This window comes from Lucilia cuprina, chromosome 4 (genome assembly GCF_022045245.1).
Source record: "Lucilia cuprina isolate Lc7/37 chromosome 4, ASM2204524v1, whole genome shotgun sequence".
NCBI classification, from domain to species: Eukaryota; Metazoa; Arthropoda; class Insecta; order Diptera; family Calliphoridae; genus Lucilia; species Lucilia cuprina.
In genome coordinates this window covers 26,611,430-26,623,464 of record NC_060952.1, presented here as the reverse complement: position 1 = coordinate 26,623,464, position 12,035 = coordinate 26,611,430, and the positions used below count along the sequence as shown (strand labels likewise).

The 12,035-nt window shown below is 25.8% G+C and overlaps 1 protein-coding gene across 1 annotated transcript in view; it reads right to left on the bottom strand.

Annotated features, from left to right (window-relative positions):
- Positions 1-11,173, bottom strand: part of LOC111682624 (sodium-coupled monocarboxylate transporter 1) — a 122,340-nt gene extending 111,167 nt beyond the window's left edge. The window contains exons 1-2 of the mRNA XM_046950832.1: positions 11,042-11,173; positions 1,312-1,640 (exon numbers count right to left, since the gene is read on the bottom strand). The gene's annotated coding sequence lies outside the window, so the exon portion shown is untranslated. The remainder of the gene's footprint in view (positions 1-1,311; positions 1,641-11,041) is intronic.
- Positions 11,174-12,035: the final 862 nt, after the last annotated feature.

Genomic DNA, 12,035 nt, shown 5'->3' with positions numbered 1-12,035 from the left:
TTAAATATTTTGGAATTATGGTAATATTCAACATAAAAGTTTCTTTACAAAAAGTAAAAATTTTATAAAAAGTAAAAATTTTAAAAATATACTCATGGTGTAGGGTATCATATGGTCGGCCATGCCCGACTATACTTTCCTACTTGTTGTAATTATAAATATAAAACATGAATAAATTCTTTGACAGAGGATCAATTTTTGAAAATAGCAAAGGGAAAGGGGATCATTTAACGAACTGAATAACTGATTAACTAACTAACTAGGTTTAATAGAAGATTCAATATCTTGGGTCATCTAAATACTCATTTTAAATATCGGTAAGATCCTAATCTTCTATTGAACCTAGAAACATGAAATTAAGCATGTAAGTCATAACTTATAAAAGGGGACCCGGAGTAAGTGATAACCTAAATAAGGGTAATTTTTTTTGGTACTTTTTCGTTTTTCAAAAGGTACTTTTTTAATTTTTTTGATATTAAAACTAAAACAGTCGGACGGACAGACAGACACACATGGCTTACGGGACACCGGTGTTCCAAGATTTTTTTAAATTTCTCTCAATTTACAGCATTATTTTGAGTTCACAGCTACAGTAACTGGCTCTTTCCAAAAAAATTACACTATTTTTTTAGAATTTGATGTCATTTCATGCTAAAAAGGATAATATCCTGCGATATCCTTCGAAAACACTTTCCATTTTTCATAAAAATTGATCAATACTCGTTAAAATAAAGTATGTGGTGAGGTTATATGCATAAGAAGTACAGCGGTTTAGTTTTTTGCGTGAAAGGGTTAATAGACCCCGCTAACTGAAAAGATCCCGATATGTATATATTTCAAAAGGTCGAAAAGTTATATTATAGAAATTACAATCTCCAAGAGAAAGCATATAAAAAGCTGAAACAAATTTGTGGTTTTGCAATAATTTTTTTTCCAAATTGTGAGATTTTTATAAGCAAATTTTAAACCGAAAATACTATATAACTGTTAAATTCATTAAGAAAAAATATAATTATCAGCTAACCTTGAATTATTAAATAATTATCATCACTTATCAATAACTAATTTGTACGTCTTAAACAATTTCTAATAAAATCTCTATAATTGTAAAACAAAACCAAAATAGATTAAATAGTCTTAAATAAAGTTCATAACCTTAGGCAAATTTTTGTTAAATGTTATCAAAATGTAATTTAAATATTTAACGTAACAAATACGCTGAGTCAGATTGTTAAAGTTTGTCCAATAAATAATTTGTTGTTAAGTAAATTTAAAACATGATAATTTTTTCTATAAATATGTAACACTTACTGTTTGTAGGTTGTTGATGGGCTTTAATATCAACACAAAAAGCCACTCGAGCAAAACTTTAGCAACACCAATTTATCAAAAAAAAAAATAATAAAAAACTACAGAGCAATTTAATCCAAATAAATAAATGGTTGACACGTTGTTTAATGTTGTTGTACTTTTTGCAAATAGAATTTAACACTTTTTGTTGCTGTTGTTGTTTTAATTTAAAATTCACAAAAAATGATTACACTTTCAGCAAAAATGCGAATGATTTTAATTTACACAATTAGCATGTTGTTTTTTTTTGGGTGTTTAATTTTATTTGACTTGAAATTTTTATTTTTTCACTGAAAATAAAAAGAGAAGAAAATAAATGGGAGTTATTTTAAGGTTTTAATCAATATTTACTTAAATAAAATTTTACATTAAATTTTTAAATATTGTACTTAAGTTATAGTTATAATTTTTATATTAATAACATAATAATTTATTTTTAGATCCAAGAGAAATTAAGTCGTTTAAACGATGTTAATTAAAGATCCATACTACAGGGTTGTTGCTTTAATACTACATTGTTGTAAACATGTTTGTGCATGTTATATTTTTCTAGAATATTGACATAAAATAATGACAATGATATTGAAAGTTGATATATAAAATATTTGTAAAATGATATGTGAGCTTCAGATATATATTCACTAATGGGCAATTTCGTGTCAAGTGACGCAAGTTTTAAACAAGTAGGAAAGTATAGTCGGGCATGGCCGACCATATAATACCCTACACCATGAGTATATTTTTAAAATTTTTACTTTTTATAAAGAAACTTTTATGTTGAATATTTTTATTTTTTGTAAAGAAACTTTTATGTTGAATATTACCATAATTCCAAAATATTTAAGCCATTTATTGATAAAAAACTAAAATTTCTAAATGAGGCTTTATATAGGTCAAATATGGGCCGATCCTCGGTAAATTTGGGAAAAGGATATATTTCTAAATAACAGTTAGTTTTGTTGAGTTTCATTGCGATACAAATGGTTACAAGTCAATTTTAGACGTTTAAGTCATTTTTTTGAAGTGGGGTTTGTATGGGGGCTAGGGTCAAATATAAGCCGATCCTTACGAAAATCTGCAGTATCATTTATACTTATATAAAACTTATTTGTGCCAATTTTTAGAGAGATAGCAGAATATTTGACGTAATTATAGCATAAAAAGTTCAAATCGGGAGGTACGGTTGTAATAATGGACCGATTTCAACCATTTTCAATAGGATTCGTCCTTGTGCCAAAAAACATGCTTGGTCCAAATTTCATCAAATTAGCTTGAAAATTGCGGCCTGTACCTTGGTACATGGACAGCCAGCCGGACAGACGGACGGACGGACATGTCTTAATCGACTCAAAAAATGATTCTGAATCGATCGGTATACTCTAAGGTGGGTATTGGACCAATATTTTTGTATGTTACAAACATCAGCACAAACGTATAATACCCTCCCCACTATAGTGGTGTAGGGTATAATAAACCAAGGACAAGGCCAGCTCTAGCTCTATCGTTAAAGAACTGCCTGCGTCAGAGGGGGTCAAAATTGAACATTTAGGTTATATAGAGTTTAATTCAAATGAGTGTAAATTTTCTCCTATTGATCCTAGCAAAAATTATCCAAATTAGCTATTTCTTCATTGTTTCCAAAAACAAATTTTTATTTACTTTTTTTGGCTATATGTTAATGTATGTATTTTAGGAACCATCATTGAACAAAACAAACATTTTTGAAGCAGGGTAAAATTTTGAATTTAACATGTAGAACTGTGTCCCCTTTAGGACATTTTATTTAAATCTGTCCCGCTCACAAATAGGCAATTCTAAATCCAAAATCCACTTGAAATCATATTGCAGACCAAAAATATTTTTCAAAAATTTGAAAATTATTTTTGCCGTAATCGCCCCAAAATTACAAAATTTTTAAAATCCAAAAAATCGAAAATATTTTATTTTTCAAAAATTACACTAAGTTCAGGATTTTCAATCGCTGGTAGGGAACTTAGGATAATTAAAAAAATCGAAAATATTTGATTTTTTAAGAATTACACTGACGTCAGGATTTTTAATCGTTGGTATATAAAAAGTAAATATTTATATAAAAAATATATTTTTTATTATATATTAATACGCAACGACTGAGTGGACTTCCTACATGAAATTCTTAAAAAATATTTTCCAAAAATTTTAAAATTATTTTTGTCATATCAGCTCAAAATTACGACATTTTTAGGACCCAAAAATCTACAATATTTTATTTTTCAAAAATTATACTAAGGTCAGGATTTTCAATCGCTGGTAGGGAACTGGGATCATTCCAATAAAAAAATACTTTTTTTGGGAAAATTAATAGTACTTTAAATTAAAAAAATATTTGTAAACTATATTTATAAAAAATGTTTCATTAAAACAAAAATACATATATACAAAATGTTGTTTTCCTGAAGATACAAAGAAGATGACTTTGCAAAATCTTCTTAACATCGAAAACACGATAACTACAGTTTTTTATAGTTATTAACAATGTTTTTATAATAATAGTTTGTAAAACTAACCAAGAAATTGTATTGCAGTATAATGATAAAATTCATGATGTATAAGAATGGTATTGAATTTTTTATAAGGATGGATTAATTATACTAGACAGCACCGAAAAATAACTGATTTCTATGTGTTCGCACCTGTTGAGTTGAAGAATTGTTGTTCTAGTTATCTAGATATCGTGGTTTTTGTAGAAACCGAACTAATATTCATTAACTTTTTTTGTGCTGATGTTTTTAAAACCCAAAAATATTGATCTTAAACCCACCTTAAAGTAAACCGGAGTCACTTTTTTGGGTCGATTTAGTTATGTCCGTCCGCCTGTGTCTCCGTGTGTCCATGTATACTTTGTGCACACGCTACAGGTTTAAATTAAAAATTAAGATAACTTTATAAATACATTTTTTGTCTAAGGTTTTAGGACGAAAGCTAATGAAATTGTCTTATGTCACTAAAAATCGGTAAAATTTAGTTTTATAGAACTTTAAATGACACTTCCGACTTTTGTAATGATCGGGCCTCATTTGAACCTATTAAATTAAAATCCACATAAATAACTTTGAAGTAGACGTAAATTCCTGTACTGATATTTATAAGGATAGGTCCATATTAACCCCTACTCCCTCATGTGCCCTCTTGCAGAAAGTTTTTTTGTCAACAACAATTAAAAATATTCCGGAATAAAGTTAAAAGCAAAAAAAAAAAAGATATATTTTTTTTAATAATCCACATTTTTAACATACTGACTAGTGTAGGGTATCATGTGGTCGCCCATGCGCGACTATAAATTCATACTTTTTTCATATTAACTTTGAGTTTAAAACACAAGATATTTAAATACATAATTATGTTTTAGTTCCTGTTTCACTACAATAAGATTCTAGTTTTCTGTTCGATAAACAAAGTTTACAACGATGTTAATGTTTAAAAAATTGTTACACCATAAACCCGGTAGTAAACAGTAATTTGTATAACAGTCGGAAAATTGTTATACAATAAACAAAGTATTTCTTGTTTGCAAAAAAAGTTTTCTTTATGGAAACTTTTTGCAATATATTTCATTTTCTTAAATTTTATTGTTATTACACTTTATTGTTTAAAGATTATTTCTTAAAAAAAATAATTATTTCTACTTAAATTTTTTCTCATTTATTCTTAATCTTCGTTTTTTTTTTTTTAATTTTTGGCTTAATGCCAAAAATCAATAGGAATTGTATTTTGTTTAAAATTTTTTAATGTCTGCCAAAAAATTGTGTTTTTTTAGTCATAAGAGTTTTTCAATTTATTTTTTTCTTCCTTTGTATTAATAAAAAATTTTTTCGTTCGACAAGTAAAAATGTATGTATGTTTTCGTAAAATTTTTGCTTAATTTATTTTTATAAATAAACAATTGTTATACTTTGTTTATTTCTGTTTGTTATTAAATAAACTTAAAGAAAACGAAACTTTGAACTTGAAATTGTTTAATAAAAAATATGTATAGAAAAAACATATAAAATGTTTTTCTACGTAACGTCAATATTTTGTAGATGATTTTTAGTTTTATAATAAAAATTTTATAATTTATTTAACATTTCTTTTTCAAAGTCAAATGGGTATTGTAAGTTTATGCTGTTGTATGTTACACTCAAACTCTTGTTTGACTTTTTTCGAATGCATTTTTTTTTAAAGTGTTTATAATACCTCTTTTATGATGATTTTCGAAGTAACACTTTTATAGCGGACTAAAAGTCAATATGAGGTGATATCAACCTAACTGTCCAATAGGGTGTCCAAAGGAATTAATGTACTGAACATGTGAAAATTAATAATAATTTCTTTCGAATGATCCTCAGTTTCCTACCAGCGATTGAATACTCTGATCTTAGTATAATTTGTTAAAATTAAAATATCTCTAGTTCCACAATTTTGAGCTGATTATGGGAAAAATAATTTTTAAATTTTTGTACATTTTTGGTGCATGAATTTGAAAAGATTGCAGGCATTTTTTATTATATATTGTGCTGCGATCGATATTTTTAAGCAAATTGCCCATTTTCAATACCAAACATTCCTTATATATCTAATTTCTTTCGGACCCTGTCGAGCTTCCAACAGACAGACGGACAGACATGTGTTAATTCATAATAAAATCATAGAATATAAATATTTTTATGGACCCATTACTTTCTTCGTGGATTTAAAACTTAAGGTTTAGAACATTTTTATGGCTAAATTTGTTTGTACAACTATCACGTGTCAATCAAGTTGTCACTGAATTAAACTAAAAAAAACTCATTAGTTTTTATTTCTAGTGTGAAAATAGTATTTAAAAAGTTGTAATGTAATTATTAATATATTATTTTATTTTTTTCATTATGAAACACTAAAATAAAGATAGAAATTAGTGATGAGCGGAAATGCTAAAATTAAATTGTGTGTAATTTCCAAACGTCCAGATAAGAAAAAAATTATTTTTATTATCGTAATTATTAAATATTACAATTTATAGAAATTTCAGTGTTTTTTTTGTCAACACTATATTTGTTTTGTTTTTTGTTTTTTTTTACAAAAAGTTATTAATAATTTTATGTAAAAAAATATAAACTGGTTATTTTACAAAACAGTTATTAGATTTAATTAGTTTTTTGTTTTGCAAAATTATATTGCAGTTAGAAAATTTTACAAATTAATCTTTTATTCAAATATCAAATAGTTACAGGTTAATGGCAACGATTAATTATTTAATTTTTTCTATTTATATATGTCAAATGTTCCTAATTGACATCACACGTTTGTTTAATGAAAAAAATATCGAAAATTTAGCAGAATAATTTTAAAGTACTTTAGTTTAGTTATATGTCTGGAAATTTTTTGCGAATATTCTCAGTAGAAAAAGCCTGTTTTATTTTGCAAGTAGATAAAGCTTGGCAAAAAATCTATCCTTACTCTTCTTTCGGAAATTGTTTTTCTCAAATGAATCTACAAAGAACACGTTTTAAATTTAAACATGACTGGTACAAAATTGACAGTAAAATGTTACTTATAATAATTATAATAATAATTTTATTTGTTTAATGATCTTCTACGGAAGATAAATGGGGACAAATCACTAAACTAAGTCTAAATTATAAGAGACTATAATATGATTCGAAAATAATTCAAAAACGACCAGTGATTCGGCTCATTAATGACTCAAAACAGATTAAAAATGAGTCAGAACTAATTAGAAGTGGGACTCATTTCTCCCGACAAATGTATCATTTGTTATCAGGAGCGCATATATGAACAATTTAATCATGCAGAAGAGTCATAAATGACTCGAATTTGATCAAGAATTGCAAAAGAAATATCCCAGCAAGCATTTGGAAGATTGTTGGATGATTAATCAGTAAACTGTGTCATTTTTGACTCCTTTGATGACCTAAAAGTGATTAATAAGTTGAGCGCTTAAAAAATTGAAAATTGAATATTTGAAAAACAATAACAAAATGTATTGTAATCATAAAATTATCATCCTGGTGTTTAATATATGATGGTTTTAAAAACTTATTTGGTGATCATATTTCAAGAAATTAGAAGATTTAAAATGGTTTCTTATGTAATTGTTTTTGTTTGCAATGGAACAGCTACATTTACACTTAAAAGTGAAAGCGATTAAAAAATGATTCGAAACAGATTAGAAAAGGACTTTAGAAATGACTGTATTAGAAGAGTTGGCAAATAATTTTGTGTGGCCTAAAAAAATTAGTTGATATAATTCTCATTTTGTTTATACTTAATAATACTTAAAATATATTGCAGACGGTAAGAAAAGTAAGTGGTTAAGTAATTACAAGCCATTACCCAGATTTGGCTGGATCTATATTATGAAGCGACCGTGGCAAGCACTTTTACTTTGTAATTAAAAAGTTTGAAAATATTTATCTGGCAAAATTTGTTAAAAAAAAAAATTTATAAATAATTAAAAATTAAAATATGAAACTTATTTCTTCTCGGACTTCTTCAGATGTTGCTATTAAAAAACCTTGGGATCCATGGTCAAAAATTTGAAAACGGTTGTTCAAAAAAATTTTAAATATATTAAGGCAAGTTATCACGTAATTATACGCTGTTGTTTATCTTTAAATGTTCCTGCTGTGTTTTTTGTAAAATGTTTCCCGGAATAACTGTAGGACTTGTTAATATAAATACATGAAATGTTTCCCGGGATAACTGTAGGACTTGTTAATAAAGTTAATTAAATGAGAAATATAGTGTTAAAATACGAATGTGTTCTGGAGCCAACATAATGATTTTCTTCTTATTTTTTTATATTTTCTTCAAATATAACTTCCAGACTTTTCAAATATGAGCCAGATTAAATAAATTTTCTTAATTTAAAACTATTCAAATATTTGTGGATATTAAAAAATTAAATAATACACAAATTAAATATAAATTATTCATTAATTTTATGTTTAAAACCATTTAACATAAACATCATTAATTCATTTTAAATTAAACATTTAATAAAGTATTTTTTTATTATTATTTTTTTATTTACTTGTTTATAATTAAAAAATTCATTTCAATTCACAGTTAACATTAAATATTTATATTATTTTTATAACATTTTTTTACTATTTAGTACTTTTCCAAAATATTTATTCATAATTGCACCATTTGTTTTAATTGAAAAAAAAATCTATTTTACGTTTATACATACAAAATAAAGTAATAATTATAATCAATTTCTATTTATTTATTTTTTATATATATTTAACTATTTAAAAAAACAACAAAATCATTAAATAAATTAATAACAGTTTTAATTATATATGTTAATATTTTTTTTCTTAATTTTTATTATGAATTTTTTTATTGTATTTCATCTATAGACAGTCTATAACGGCTTATCAGTCACGCGAGTTTTAGTTTTTTAATGCTTTTATTTTCTTTATTTCTTTTAATTTTTTTAAAATACTTGGCGTTTTTTAATAATTCATTCATACTGCGTCACCACTCATTTGTATTAATTTATTATAATTTTTGTTGTCATTTTATTTGTTGTAGTAGTCTATGGTTTTAAAAATTTATTTAGTTTTACTATGACATTTTTAACACATTAAATTGAATACAAATCAAATACATATTTGCAATATGTTTATTGTGATAGAGGTGTTAGGTGGTTTATGTTTCACTCTATTGTTTATATAAAATTGATTTTGTTTAAAATATTTTCAGAGACCAAAAACATTGTTGTTATAACTCAATTTCATACTTAATATCGATATATGTAAGTATTTTTGAAGATTGTTTTAATCAGAAATATGATTTTAAATAAATACAGACATAAGCTTCTTTCAGAATTAGTAATTAATGAAAAAATTCTGAGCCCTACATTCAGATTCATCGCGGCTTAATCCATTAGAAAAGTATACCTTGGTCTCTAATTTTCAGATAAATAAACAAAAGTTTTGTTTCGGATGTGGAGCTTCGTACAGATGCTTTGACTTATTATATGTCGATCTTGCCTATGCCCAAAAAATTTGGGAGAGTGGTTTGTAAATTTCGGAGGCATATTCATGTGTACACAAAACATATTTGTGTCGAATTTTTATCAAGATAGCATTATTTGACAATAAAATAAGTGCTTTGAAGTACTTTTTCGGAGTAGACCTTATATGGGAGCTATGACCAATAATGAACCGATCTGGAAGAAAATTTTTAAAATGGTTTATATGTACCAAAAACATATTCAAGTTGAATAATATTCCGTTAACTTTATAATTTAATGAAAGTTTTGCGTTTAAGTGATTTTAAGAATTGGACTTTATATGGGAGCTATGACTAATCCATTTTAGTGATTTTCTGAAGTGATCCGAAAAAAAAATTCTGTAGGATGGTTTATATGTACACAATACATATTTTCGTAGAATTTTATCCCAGTAGCTTTATTTTTATTTATCAATGAAATATGCCCGTTAAAGTTATTCGAAAGTGGTTTTTTATTTGGGAGTTATGACCAATTGTGGACCGATTTGAAAAGAATTTAATAGAGTAAATTTTATATTGATAGCTTTATTTGTCAATAAAATATACCCGTGTAAGTGATTTTCGAAAGTAGGCCGTATATGGGACCTACGACCAATACAGATCTACGATGGTATTATGATTTGCATTTATACTATATTTACTTGAACAAAATTTTATGTTGATATCGAAATATTTGATGATAAACTAATTTTCGGGAATATATACCTTTGTGTGGGGACTATGGTAAATTTTGAATCACTAGTAGAAAAACATTATGCTTGCCAAAATTCATCGAATTATATTCGACTTAAAAATTACGAAAAAAAATTTTTTTCGAGGTAGTCTGAAATTTATACTCATAACTTCTTATATTGAAAACCGATTTTACTAATTTTCAATACCAAACTGTACCGGATAATAATAAATATTTTGGGTGAATTTCATTTCATAGCTTAATAGACTTAGAATTATATAAGGACCCAGAATATCAATACTTTATTGGCACTGAGATGAATATTTCTTGATGTTACATACGGAATGACAAACTTATATATGTATACCCTCTATCACCGCTGATGATGGTAGAGGGTATAAAAATGTTATTTAAATTCCTTATTGTACCCTACATCACTATAATAGATATAAATAAGTTTTTGTATCTAGGCATATCTTTGTATATAAAATTAAAAATAACTAAAATATCTTTCTTACGTTACCAATAAAAAAAAAATAATTTTTTCTTTTTTGGAATTTCGTTAAAAAAGTCAAAAGCAAATATATATAATATAATAATCCGATCTTTGAATCCGTAAGAAACTACGGGCCTTCAGAATAATTATATAGATGTAAATTTAATGTAAAAATTTCAGGCTTATCTTCTTATGTGATATGTTTTTCTGACAGTCTTAATATGACGATTTTGTATGTCTGATAGATGTTGTATTTGTTTTAACAATATTCACACACATTTTGAACATGTTCGAAGCACGTTTTTTATTTATAAAAAAGCGGTTTTTTAATTTTATAATTTTTTATTTTTATAATAGCAAATATTAATATTTTTTCCTAGATATTTTTGTTTATATGCATTTTTTGTTTTTATTTTATATACATATTCATATACACACACATATATTATTATTTATTAAGAAGAAACATTCACCTTTTTTTTGTAAAATAAATTTTGTTTGTAATTTATTTAAAACGTTTTTAACGATTTTTTTTCGATTTGTTTTTTTCAGATTTTCTTTTAATCCGCATACGAGTTCCGTTTAATCCAAAGGTTCACATCCGACTATCCTCAATGTTGTAAAGGTCTGTTAGTTTAAATTTTTATTTGTATTTATTATATTATATATATTTTTGTTTATATATTTTTTTGTTTTTACCCATACACCTCCGGCATAACGTACACTCACTAACATTCTAGACAAATTTTATTGTGGTGAGTGTGAGAAGAAAAAAAAACTCATCTTCGGCTTTGCAATTCGATTAAATTCGATTCGATTCGATTCAGTCCAATACTTATTAAAACAAACGAAAAATACGAGTATTTGGTATTATGATGATCTTCTTCGTTTCATATAATTTTTTGTTTACGAAAGTATTCGTCATAATCAAGATCATTGCTTAGAGATTGCCTGTTTGTGCTTTTGTATTAACTTGTTTTTTTTTGACTGCACTAGCCAACATATTATTGCCGGCATTTCTTTCTTTTTATTTTGATTTCTCATCGTTCTCCTTGTTTAATTTTTATCCTATATTTCTTTGAAAATATCATTTCTTCTCTCATTTGTTCTCTTTGTAAATTTTGCCTATGAAGCACAAACAAAAAAATGTAAACAAGCCAAAAACCAGAACTAGAAAATTTATGTTTTTTGTTTTCGTTTAATTGTAATTTATTTATAAATAAATGTGTATAGTTAGTGTTGTAGTTTTACTTGTTCGTTTAATTTAAAACGTCATATATAAACATACATATGTACGTATCTTAACGTCATTGGACTTGACCATACAAATTTCTTGATTTTATTCAACCATGGTGCAGTATAGTCGACAAGTGAGGCATGTATTGTAATTACAATTAGCAAAGAACTACATAAGACAATAATGTAAGGGACATACAATTTTAAACTTTATCTACTGTATTTTAACCC